The 12,090-nt window shown below is 47.3% G+C and overlaps 1 long non-coding RNA gene across 1 annotated transcript in view; it reads left to right on the top strand.

The window, feature by feature from the left end:
• Positions 1-7,297: 7,297 nt before the first annotated feature.
• Positions 7,298-12,090, top strand: part of LOC119950585 — a 61,087-nt gene continuing 56,294 nt past the window's right edge. The window contains exons 1-2 of the long non-coding RNA XR_005457363.1: positions 7,298-8,026; positions 9,563-9,608. This is a non-coding gene — a long non-coding RNA (uncharacterized LOC119950585). The remainder of the gene's footprint in view (positions 8,027-9,562; positions 9,609-12,090) is intronic.

Genomic DNA, 12,090 nt, shown 5'->3' with positions numbered 1-12,090 from the left:
CTGGACCGAACATGGTCTACATGTTTGCGCTGGAGATGCCCCTGGGCTTGTACCTGGTAAGAGATAGGGCCCGTTTGGCGAAAGATTACGCCAGGGACCCACTGGGCACCACCAGCAAAATTCCGAACGAACACTGGGTCACCGGGCGTAAACTGTCGAATCGGCCGATGCCGAGAAAAACCATGTCCCTGCCGTGCTTGTGTGCGGCGTACTTTTGCGCCAATTTCCGGGGAAACCATGCTAAGGCGGGTGCGAAGTCTCCGGCAGATTAGGAGTTCTGTGGGAGCTACGCCAGTCACCGCATGGGGGTGGTGGTCCTATATGAAAACAAAAACCGAGCCAGTCTCGTGTCCATCGACCCGGAAGACTGCTTCTTTAGGCCTCGTTTGAATGTCTGCACTGCGCGCTCCGCCAACCCATTTGAAGCCGGGTGGTAAGGGGCAGTGTGGATATGGTGTACGCCGTTCATCTTCATGAACCTTGCAAAGTCCTCACTTGTGAATGGAGTGCCATTGTCCATGACCAGCACCTCGGGGAGGCCATGCATACTGAAAGACAAACGCAGCTTCTCGATTGTTGCGCAGGACGTTGTGCCTCCCATCTTATGCACCTCTAGCCATTTAGACTGGGTGTCGATTAATAGCAGGAACATGGATCCTTGAAAAGGGCCGGCAAAATCCACATGCAAGTGCGCCCAGTTATGTAGGGGCGCGGCCGGTGGAAGCTTCTGATGCTCCTGGCAAATGGAGCAGTTTTGGACCACCTTCTCAATGTCGGTGTCGATGACTGGCCACCAGACATAACTCCGGGCCAACATTTTCATTTTGGTCACACCTGGGTGCCCATTGTGCCGGTCGATAAAGGCAATCGGGTCAGTGCGTCGGCATTCCCTATCTGGGTTCCTGGTTTGTGTTCCAGAGAATACTCGTAGGCAGCGAGCAACAAAGCCCAGCGCTGGATCCGCGCGGAAGCAATGGGCGGTATTGGCTTATCCTCTCGGAAAAGTCCCAGCAGAGGCTTATGATCAGTCACGATAGTGAAATGGCGGCCATATACGTACTGGTGGAAACGTTTCACCGCAAAGACCACTGCCAGGCCCTCCTTCTCGTTCTGCGCGTACTTTATTTCCGCTGCAATCAATGTGCGGGAGGCGAAAGCTATCGGCCGCTCGGCCCCGTTCTCCATCTTGTGGGACAGGACGGCCCCAATACCATACGGGGATGCATCACATGTGACGAGCAAAGGCTTTCCAGGATCATAGTGGGCTAGTAACCCAGACGACGACAATTGTTGTTTTACCCGCCAGAAAGCGGTTTCTTGCAGCTGACCCCAAACTCAGGTGTGATTCTTCTTTAGCAGAAGGTGCAACGGGGCCAGGGTAGTTGCCAGATTGGGGGGGAACATTCCGTAATAGTTTACGAGGCCGAGAAATGAACAAAGACGCAAAGTGTCAGTCAGGGCGGGGGCCTGTTGAATTGCACGCACCTTCTCTGCGACGGGGTGCCAGCCTTCGCGGTCCACCCGATAACCCAGGTAGACTACTTCCTTCGCCTGAAAAACGCACTTTGTGCGACGTAAACGGACTCCAGCCTCCAAAAAACGTCTAAGGACAGCCTCTAAATATTCCTGCTCCGACGTCCCTGTGATCAAAACGTCATCTAAGTAAACAGCAACACGCGGTAAACCTCTCAAAATACCCTCCATAACGCGTTGAAAAATAGCACAGGCAGAGGATACCCCAAAAGGCAAACGTGTATATTCATACAGGCCCCGGTGTGTCTTAATCATTACATATGGCCGGGAGGCAGGGTCCAGCTCCAACTGTAGGTAGGCGTGACTCATATCTAATTTTGTGAACGAGAGTCCGCCTGCAAACTTCGCGTAGAGATCCTCTATGCGAGGCATTGGGTATCGGTCGAGTCGGGAAGCCGTATTCACTGTAAGTTTATAGTCGCCACACAAGCGAACTGTGGCATCTGGCTTCACTACAGGTACAATTGGTGCTGCCCAGTCGGCAAAACGGACGGGCCTGATGATACCCAAAGTCTACAAACGAGTGAGCTCCCCTTCTACCTTCTCGAGCAAGGCATAAGGCACCAGGCGCGCCCGGAAATAGCGCGGAGTGGCTCCTGGTTCGACTTGGATACGGGCTACAGCCCCTTTTATTTTCCCCAAACCGGGCTGGAATACATCTGGGTATCGTCCTAGCACCTCAGTCAACCCTCCAGAACCTGTTTGGAGGATGTGCTGCCACTGCAGCCGCAAATGGCGCAATCAGTCCCGACCCAACAGGTTGGGCCCGTGGCCGCGCACCACGATAAGTGGGAAACGCCCCTCCTGGCATCCATAAACAACAGGGGTCATCGTAGTTCCTGCAATGTCCAGTGGTTCCCCCATATAGGTGGCCAACCTGGCCTGTGTGTCAGTTAATGTAAGGGCCTGTATACCCTGCTTGATGCGGTCGAATGTCCTCTGGGTGATCACGGAGACCGCTGCGCCAGTGTCCAACTCCATCTCAAGCGGGTGACCATCGACCCGTACTGTCACCTTAATGGGGGCCACACCGGGAGCTGCCACACAATGCAGCTGCAGGCAGTCATCCTCAAGCTCCACGTCCTCACGATTAGTCGCCGCAGGTTCATCCAAATGAAAGGTATGGCCTCTCGGCTGGCCCCAGATTTGGTCGGAACGACGGCGCCTCTGGCGCCCCAAGACCGGAATCCGCGACGGGGTCGGTGCCTACAAGTCTGACACGGACATGGCTCCTCATCCATTGGTTCTGGAGAAGACTCCCTTTGGGGAGGAATGTCTGACGGCCACTGGCGACAATCCGGACGTCGCCTTGCCCAAGGTACCGCAGGGGTGCGGGGGGGGGATGCTTTCGGAAGGAAGGGGTTGCGCCCCAAGGCATGCACCTCCATTCCCTGTAGCTCCTGCACTCCCCATGCTGCGCTCTCTCGGGGCAATACTATTTGAATGGCCTGTTGAAATATCAATGTTGGTTCAGCTAACAACTTTCTCTGGGTGGCCGCATTGTTAATACCGCAAACCAAACGGTCGCGTAAGATTTCTGACAAGGTCTCACCATAGTCACAGTACTCCGCAATCCTGTGTAGCCTGGATAGAAAGTCGGCAAGGGATTCTCCTGGGGTCCTTTCAGCGGCATTAAACCGGTAATGCTGGACTATCGTGGACAGGGTTGGGTTAAAATGTTGCCCCACTAAGTTCACAAGTTCATCAAACGTTTTGGTGTCCGGCGCAGCTGGGTCCGTAAGGCTCCTAATCACCCCAAACATATGCAGGCCGCAGGCGGTGAGCAATATGACCACCTGGCGCTCGTTTTCGGTGATGTGTTTGCCCGGAAATAGTAACGCATCCTTTGTGCGTACTGGTTCCAGCTTTCCAGCGCAGCATCAAAAACATCCATACAGAGGCATGGTGTAATACAGGGGTGGGCAAACTTTTCCGTGCAAGGGCCGCATTCAGAAATTCACAATTCACAAAGGGCCGCATAGTATATTAAGTAAAATAATTACTTCACCCGGTTATGATTGTGGGCGCCTCATATAGAACATAGAACAGTACAGCACAGAACAGGCCCTTCGGCCCTCGACGTTGTGCCAAGCAATGATCACCCTACTCAAGTCAACGTATCCACCCTATACCAGTAAGTAACCCAACAGCCCCCCCACCCATTAACCTTTAAAAAAAAATTTTAAAAAAAAAAAAAAAATTTTTTTTAAAAAAAATTTTTTTTTTTTTTTTTTTTAATGACTTGGTGGGCCGCAGAAATACCTTTGGCGGGCCGCATGCGGCCCGCGGGCCGTAGTTTGCCCACCCCTGGTGTAATAGAAAACAGCTTCCAACCTGTATCCAACAAAAATCCAGGGAGGTGGCTTCAGCAGTGTAGACAGCTATTCGCTTTAACCCTCGTCGCCAGTTTTGTGAAGGCCACGAAGAATCCAGCACGAGTTTTCAGGATACAAAGAAATGACATTTATTTACAAATTAACATATATATATATATATATAAAATATATATACAATAGCAGCAACAACTTCTCTTGCTGCCAAACTCCTCTCTCTCTCTGGTTCCAAACTGGGCAGCTCTATTTATGCAGGGAGTCTGTTAATGATTTCTCCGCCCCCCTCATTGGGGAAGCTCATACTCCCACAGGATTGTGGGATTGTCATTAGTCCCCAGCCAATGGTAAGCAGGCAGGTTATAACAGACCTAATTCAGAGCACTGTGCCCAATTCTGGGCAATATTTCCATGAAGAATGAGGAGGCATGAGAGAGGGTTCAAACATTGACCAGAATGGTTCCAGGGATGGTGCACCTCAATTATGTGGCTTAGATTGGAGAGGATGTGATTATTTTCCTTGGAGAAAAAAAGGCTGAAAGGAGATTTAACAAAGGTATTCGAAAGCACGGGCAGGATTTTGTCAGGTGGTGGGGTTTCCCATTCCGGAAAGAGTTGGCAGGGAATGCACCCCCCCCCCCCCCCCCCCCCAATCCCGGTTGTCCCGCGGCCATTTAATGCTTTGAGGGGTGTTAATTGACTATCGACATGGCTTTCGAGGTTCAGCCTCAGAAAGACATTGTCAGCTCGGTAGTCCAGGATCCTTTAAGCTTCATTAGATTTTGAATAGTTACCTTGTTCAACAAGCCCTAGATATGTAAATACAGGATGCAAAAATCTTCCTCTACATCTCGCCTCATTTAACAAACTTACTAGTGACATCAAAATCATGCACTATAATATTAGTCATGATTCATAAAGTTCCCAATGTATTTTGCATAAGATATCTTTGCCTAACAAAGATGTCAACCCTTTAAATAAATAAGCTCAGATTTTTATTGAACAACGGGCATAAGAAAACCACTATTCATATCACACAATGTGATAATTAGTTGAATTAGATTTTTTTTCAGCAGCCGTAGAAAGGCAAACTTGCCTTTTTATAAAACATTGTAATGTGTTGTGGATGTGTTTCAGATTAGTTCATACAGAATTCATATAGAATTTAATTACTTTGCAATGCAGTGCCTGTTTTAAGAAAATCTGAAAATTAAAAGCAGACAGCAAGACTCCATAAATCAACAAGTCAAATGAACAGTTCACGTCTTTTTTTTAATTGAGATATGTTTCTGACACAGATTTTCTAACATGTAAGAACTGTCAGAAATGGCTATAACTGTAATGTCTCCTTCAAAGGATCGCACCTCCAACAGTGCAGGACTCTCTCAGAACTCTGCTCGACCTAGATTGAATTGGAGCTTGAACTCATGACCTTCTGACTCGATCGGCATGGTGGCACAGTGGTTAGCACTGCTGCCTCACAGCGGCAGGGTCCCGGGTACAATTCCGGCCTCGGGTGACTGTCAGTGTGGAGTTTGCACTTTCTCCCTGTGTCTGCGTGGGTTTCCTCCGGGTGCTCCGGTTTCCTCCCACAGTCCAAAGATGTGCAGGTTAGGTGGATTGACCTTGCTAAATTGCCCCTTAGTGTCCAAAAGGTTAGGTGGAGTTACGAGGATAGGGTGGGGGGCATGGGCTTAAGTAGGGTTCTCTTTCCAAGGGCCAGTGTGGACCAGGTGGGTCAAATGGCCTCCTTCGGCACTGTAAAGAATTCTATGATTCTAGGAGTCGGATGGAAAATTGCTGGTAATGAGCCAAGATGAGGTGAGACTTTTGTCTTTGGGACATCTGAGTTATTTCACGCTTTCTGTTCCCTCTAGCTGTGGCTGCCTTTCTAATAGATGCCCAATTATCTGGGACTTCTGTGCCCAATATTTACAGGAAGGCTGTGTGAGGAAAGGCAGGAAGAAACCGGCAAGGTAGGGAATGTGGGGGGCCCAATGAATTTAATGGAAGGATCTGATTAGAGTTTGTAGCTCCATTTCCTGCCCAGCATCCAGGCAATTCAATAGAACTCCCAATTGCAATGTGGAAAACTGATTTTATTAACTTCAAGTGTCCCACCTCTCAAGGGCGGCACACTCATGTGATATCCTACCCTCCGTTGTAAAAATAACCAAGGGTGCGGGTTTGTGATGGGGGTCCCTTTTTCAACATTTAAACCTCATATCAATTGTGTGTGGGTGGAGGTCTGATGATTAATATTGGGGCTTTTAGCTTTATTTTGTAAGGATCTCTCAGAGCTTCTTTACATTGTTTTGAAGAGATAGGTCTGGGCCTATCAAGGGGGAGGATCCCTGGAGTCTGGGTGGTTGTCCTGCTTTAGTTGTCCCGGCATGTACCTCTTCCACTTGATTTTCTGTCCACTAATTTCAGTGGGTGACACAATATTACTCTCCCTGCCTCAGAGCCAGAGGCTTGTGTTTCGCCAAGTGCACAGTATTCAATCCTGGCTCTAGCTGGGGTGGATTTGGGACCTGTGATGGAGATCACGGTGCAGTGGGTCAGCCCTGCTTTCAGGCCAATAACTCAGGATGAAGAAGGGTGGGAAAGTCACCGACTGCCTGATATCTTCATTGCCAGAGCTGCTGGGTGGTCAAGCTCATAAATGTTTTACAAGAGATCTGCCATTCAGTGGTCTTTTCCTTGGATTGCCACTTTGCCGTGGTGGAGAGGCTTGAACGTCCCATTGATCCCGACGGTGATGTTGTTGGGAGTCTTAAGCTCCTGGCAGGGTCACCCATGACGGTAAGATTGGAGGTGATTAACCAGACACAACGCAACCCAAAACAGATCCTCAACGGCAGATCAGGCGGACGATACTCATCTGGTATCAACGGCTGTGATGGTGGATGAAGGCTGCAATGGGAGGGAGATCCCCAGTCATCGAGGTTCCCTTGCCACTGGAACTGGACCTAAACTCTGTCAAGGACCGTGTGCCTTCTAACGTGTAACAGCATACCCGCTCACTGGGCGTCTATCTAGAGGAAACCAGCACACCCCCTGACATGCAAGAACCCACAGAACCCATGACCAGTGACACGGAGTTTCTTAGGTGGATAGCAGCTGATGACCAAAGATAGAAGAAGAAAACTATTCAGGGGAGACTTCATTTTGCTAAAGTCCAATAATAGGAGCCGTCAGCCCACGGATTAGAACATATTATTATCATAATGATTTACTCTCTGAATTTAAAAGAAATGTTTGCCATCAGTATCAGGCTTGTTCCTGAACACGTTGGGTTCGTGCCAATCACTAGGTTCACCTGTCAGTTCACATGCCACAATATGCATTACCTGTTGCTATGCCAATGATTTCATAATGGGCCATTCGCTGTTGCTAAGATAACTAGATGGCATTTAGTGGCATGCAAACCTCCCACCTGCACTTCATCGATTCCTGTCCCACCCACACAGTTACTTACCCATCCAGTCAGCCAGAGCATCTAGCCCACTCGATCACGACTCCGATTCACACAATGTCTTTAATGGCCTCTGGGGGTCCCATTTCAGTACTTCTGCAGAGTTTTGTGCTGATGGTCATGACGAAGAACACAATCGCGGACGGGATAATGTAGATTTCTAAATACGGCAGTGCACTTGTTTTTAGATATGAAAAGGAGTGAGGGTACTTGGAATCTTTCTTCTTGACTTTGAGGCCTAAACTTGTGAGGGATCCAGAGAGAAAGGGCAGATTTCCTGTTGTTACACTCGCTGCATTGATTGGACTGGACACAGAGCGGAGGGGATATCAAATGGGAGGGGGGTGGGGAGACTGTTCCTTGTTAAAAACTGCCTGATTTTCTTCTGTGGATTATGTTCAGGTGAACAAGTCCACCCAAATTTAACAACCGGGAACCTTCATACCCGGTGCATGGCCTACAGCTTTGGCATCCTTCATCACTGGATTGGTTCCTGGCATGAGAGGGTTGACCAATGAGAAGAGGCTGAGTAAACTGGACTCATACTCTCCAGAATTCAGAAAAATGAGGAGCGATCTCATTAAATGAAACAAAGAGGATTCTGAGGGGGTTTGATGGGGTAGACACTGAGGTGTTCATGCCCCAGCTGAAGATTCCAGATTGAACTATGGATCACAGTCTCAGGGTAAGGGAGTCAATCATTTAAAACAGAGACGGGGAGGAATTTCTTCCTGGAGGGCTATCAATCTTAGAACATACAGTGCAGAAGGAGGCCATTCGGCCCATCGAGTCTGCACCTGCCCACCTAATCCCTCACTTCCACCCGGGGGGGGGGCACGGTGGCTTGGCCCGCGATCGGGACCCACCAATCTGCGGGCGGGCCTGTGCCGTGGGGGACTCCTTCTACGCCTGCATCTGTAGGGCTCCGCCATGGCAGGCGTGGAGAAGACATTCCCCCTGCGCATGCGCCAGAACACGCCAGCGGTTCTCGCATGCACGGGACCATGCCGGCCCTTCGGCGCCGTTTAGCGCGGCACCAACTCCTCCTGCGCCGGCCTAAACCCGGAAGTGCAGAGGATTCCGCAACTTCCGGGTGGCCTGACGCCGGAGTGATTTGTGCCGTTCTTGGTGCTGGCGTTGGGCTATCCCGCTAATTGCGGGAGAATCCCACCCCCGTTCTCAACCCATTGAAGATGTCATTGCACCATGTTATAACCTCCCTGCTTACCACTGGCTGGGGACTAATGGCAATCCCATAATCCTTTAGGAGTATGAGCTTCCCCAATGAGAGGGCAGAGTAATCATTAGCAGATTCCCTACATAAATAAAACTGGCCAGTTTGGAACCGGCTAGAGGAGAGTGAGCAGCAAGGGAAGTTGCTGCTGCTGTTGTGTGTGTATATATATATATATATATATGTATATGTTATTGTAAATAAATGTTATTTCTTTCTCTCCTTCAACTCGTGCTGGATTCCTTTGTGGCCTTCACAAAACACCAGTTAATTATTTTCACTCCGGATTGTTCTTTGTCATTTTCTGAAATCATCCTAAACCTTATGATACAATGATCACTATCCCCTAAATGTTCTCCCAGTCAACTTGGCCCACCTCATTCCCAAGGCCGGTGCTACCTCAACACAATTGCTTTCTGCTCCAATCCCGTTCTTCTGCTCTTTCCCCATGCCCCTTAATCACTTATATCTTCAAGAGCATATCTGGTTCCCAATTACATGCCATGACTTTCTGGGTTTTCTATATGTTTTTTTATGTATTTGTATCTTTGGAGTCATTTGTGTAAAATATTCCTTTTAACTCTAACGTCTACTAGTAGTAATTCTGCACTTGGATGTCATCATTATTAGATAAAGTATCTGAACAGTTTAACTTGTAATAGTTTGATTCATAGTCAATTGATTAAATGCAACATGAAGACAAGATCGCTTCATGTTGAAAGCCAGCTGGAGAAAAAGAATAGCAAAAATAATAGACAACTCAATCCTATTTTTCTCGTCTAATTAAATCAGATCGTCGATCAAGTCTGTTAATTTTGCAATCGCAATACAAGAAGCGGTTTACCACCGATCTGATTTGATTTGCAACACAAGTGCATCCAATCACCTACATGCAGATGTTTCACTCTTCGTCCTGCTAAATCTCTGTTGTGTGTAACTCAGTTTAAATTGATGGCCTAATTAATATCTTTTCATGTTTTAAATCAGGAATAAAGAAAAACAGCGCACACTGAACAATGCAACAGCCCTTCTGGTAAGAAGTGTTGAATAAAAGGCATGAAAAATTGAAGCTAATACGCTCTTTCCATGTTAAATTTACTGGGGTGGCATTTTGATAATAGCATCTGTTCAGAATTCTGCTGCTCTTCTGCAAATGCATTGTGTAACAATCTTTGTCTCCACTGAGTGGTGATGTTCTGTCAATCCCTCAATTTTTACCAATCCCTCATGTTTTACCATTCCCTCATGTTCTACCATTCCCTCATGTTTTACCATTCCCTCATGCTCTACCATTCCCTCATGCTCTACCATTCCCTCATGCTCTACCATTCCCTCATGTTCTACCATTCCCTCATGTTATACCATTCCCTCATGCTCTACCATTCCCTCATGTTTTACCATTCCCTCGTGTTTTCCCATTCCCTCATGCTCTACCATTCGCTCATGTTCTACCATTCCCTCATGTTCTACCATTCCCTCATGTTTTACCAATTCTCATGTTTTACCAATCCCTCATGTTCCACCATTCCCTCATGTTTTACCAATCCCTCATGTTCCACCATTCCCTCATGTTTTACCAATTCTCATGTTTTACCATTCCCTCATGCTCTACCATTCCCTCATGCTCTACCATTCCCTCATGTTCTACCATTCCCTCATGCTCTACCATTCCCTCATGTTCCACCATTCCCTCATGTTTTACCAATCCCTCATGTTCCACCATTCCCTCATGTTCCACCATTCCCTCATGTTTTACCAATCCCTCATGTTCCACCATTCCCTCATGCTCTACCATTCCCTCATGTTTTACCAATTCTCATGTTCTACCAATCCCTCATGTTCCACCATTCCCTCATGTTCCACCATTCCCTCATGTTTTACCAATTCTCATGTTTTACCAATCCCTCATGTTCTACCTTTCCCTCATGTTCTACCATTCCCTCAGATTTACCATTCCCTCATGTTCTACCATTCCCCCGTGTTCTACCATTCCCTCATGTTCTACCATTCCCTCATGTTTTACCATTCCCTCATGCTCTACCATTCCCTCTTTTTTTCCATTCCCTCATGCTCTACCATTCTCTCATGTTTTACCTTTCCCTCATGTTCTACCATTCCCTCATGTTCTACCATTCCCTCATGTTCTACCATTCCCTCATGCTTTACCAATCCCTCATGTTCTACCATTCCCTCATGTTCTACCATTCCCTCATGTTTTACCTTTCCCTCATGTTTTACCTTTCCCTCATGTTCTACCATTCCCTCATGTTCTACCATTCCCTCATGTTCTACCATTCCCTCATGTTTTACCAATCCCTCATGTTCTACCATTCCCTCATGTTCTACCATTCCCTCATGTTCTACCATTCCCTCATGTTTTACCTTTCCCTCATGTTCTACCATTCCCTCATGTTCTACCATTCCCTCATGCTTTACCAATCCCTCATGTTCTACCATTCCCTCATGTTCTACCATTCCCTCATGTTTTACCTTTCCCTCATGTTCTACCATTCCCCCATGTTCTACCATTCCCTCATGCTTTACCAATCACTCATGTTCTACCATTCCCACATGTTATACCATTCCCTCATGTTCTACCTTTCGCTCATGTTCTACCATTCCCTCATGTTCTACCTTTCCCTCATGTTCTACCATTCCCTCATGTTCTAGCATTCCCTCATGTTCTACCTTTCCCTCATGTTCTACCATTCCCTCATGTTCTACCTTTCCCTCATGTTCTACCATTCCCTCATGTTCTACCATTCCCTCATGTTTTACCAATCCCTCATGTTCTACCATTCCCTCATGTTCTACCATTCCCTCAAGCTTTACCAATTGCTCGTGTTCTACCATTCCCTCATGTTCTACCATTCCCTCATGTTCTACTATTCCCTCAGGATTTACCAAACCCTCATGTTCCACCATTCCCTCATGTTTTACCTATCCCTCATGTTCTACCATTCCCTCATGTTCTACCATTCCCTCATGCTTTACCAATTGCTCATGTTCTACCAATCCCTCATGTTCTACCTTTCCCTCATGTTCTACCATTCTCTCAGGATTTACCAAACCCTCATGTTTTACCATTCCCTCATGTTCTACCTTTCCCTCATGTTCTACCATTCTCTAAGGATTTACCAAACCCTCATGTTCTACCTTTCCCTCATGTTCTACCATTACCTCAGGATTTACCAAACCCTCATGTTCTGCCAATCCCTCATGTTCCGCCAATCTCTCATGCTTTACCAATTACGTTCCAACATTTCCTCATGCTTACTGTCATTAGAAAGTCGCTTTAATAAATGTTTGGCTGCTCATGTTACTGTAGTTATGTCAGAGTATGGGTGGAGCTGAGCTCTGGTTCTGCTTTTTCATTTCACCTTGAGAAAAGCTTGGGTGTGTCTATCATTACGGTTTTGTTTTTTCAGTGTGTTGCAGCTGAATTCAGACAAAGCAGCTTTACTGTTGATCTCTGCCATGAAGGACTATCTCTTAATCATTTGGTGAATTCAGAA

Source organism: Scyliorhinus canicula, chromosome 16 (genome assembly GCF_902713615.1).
Source record: "Scyliorhinus canicula chromosome 16, sScyCan1.1, whole genome shotgun sequence".
In the NCBI taxonomy this organism is placed as follows: domain Eukaryota; kingdom Metazoa; phylum Chordata; class Chondrichthyes; order Carcharhiniformes; family Scyliorhinidae; genus Scyliorhinus; species Scyliorhinus canicula.
Note: the sequence above shows the minus strand (reverse complement) of the source record. Positions and strands in the feature narration are given on the sequence as shown.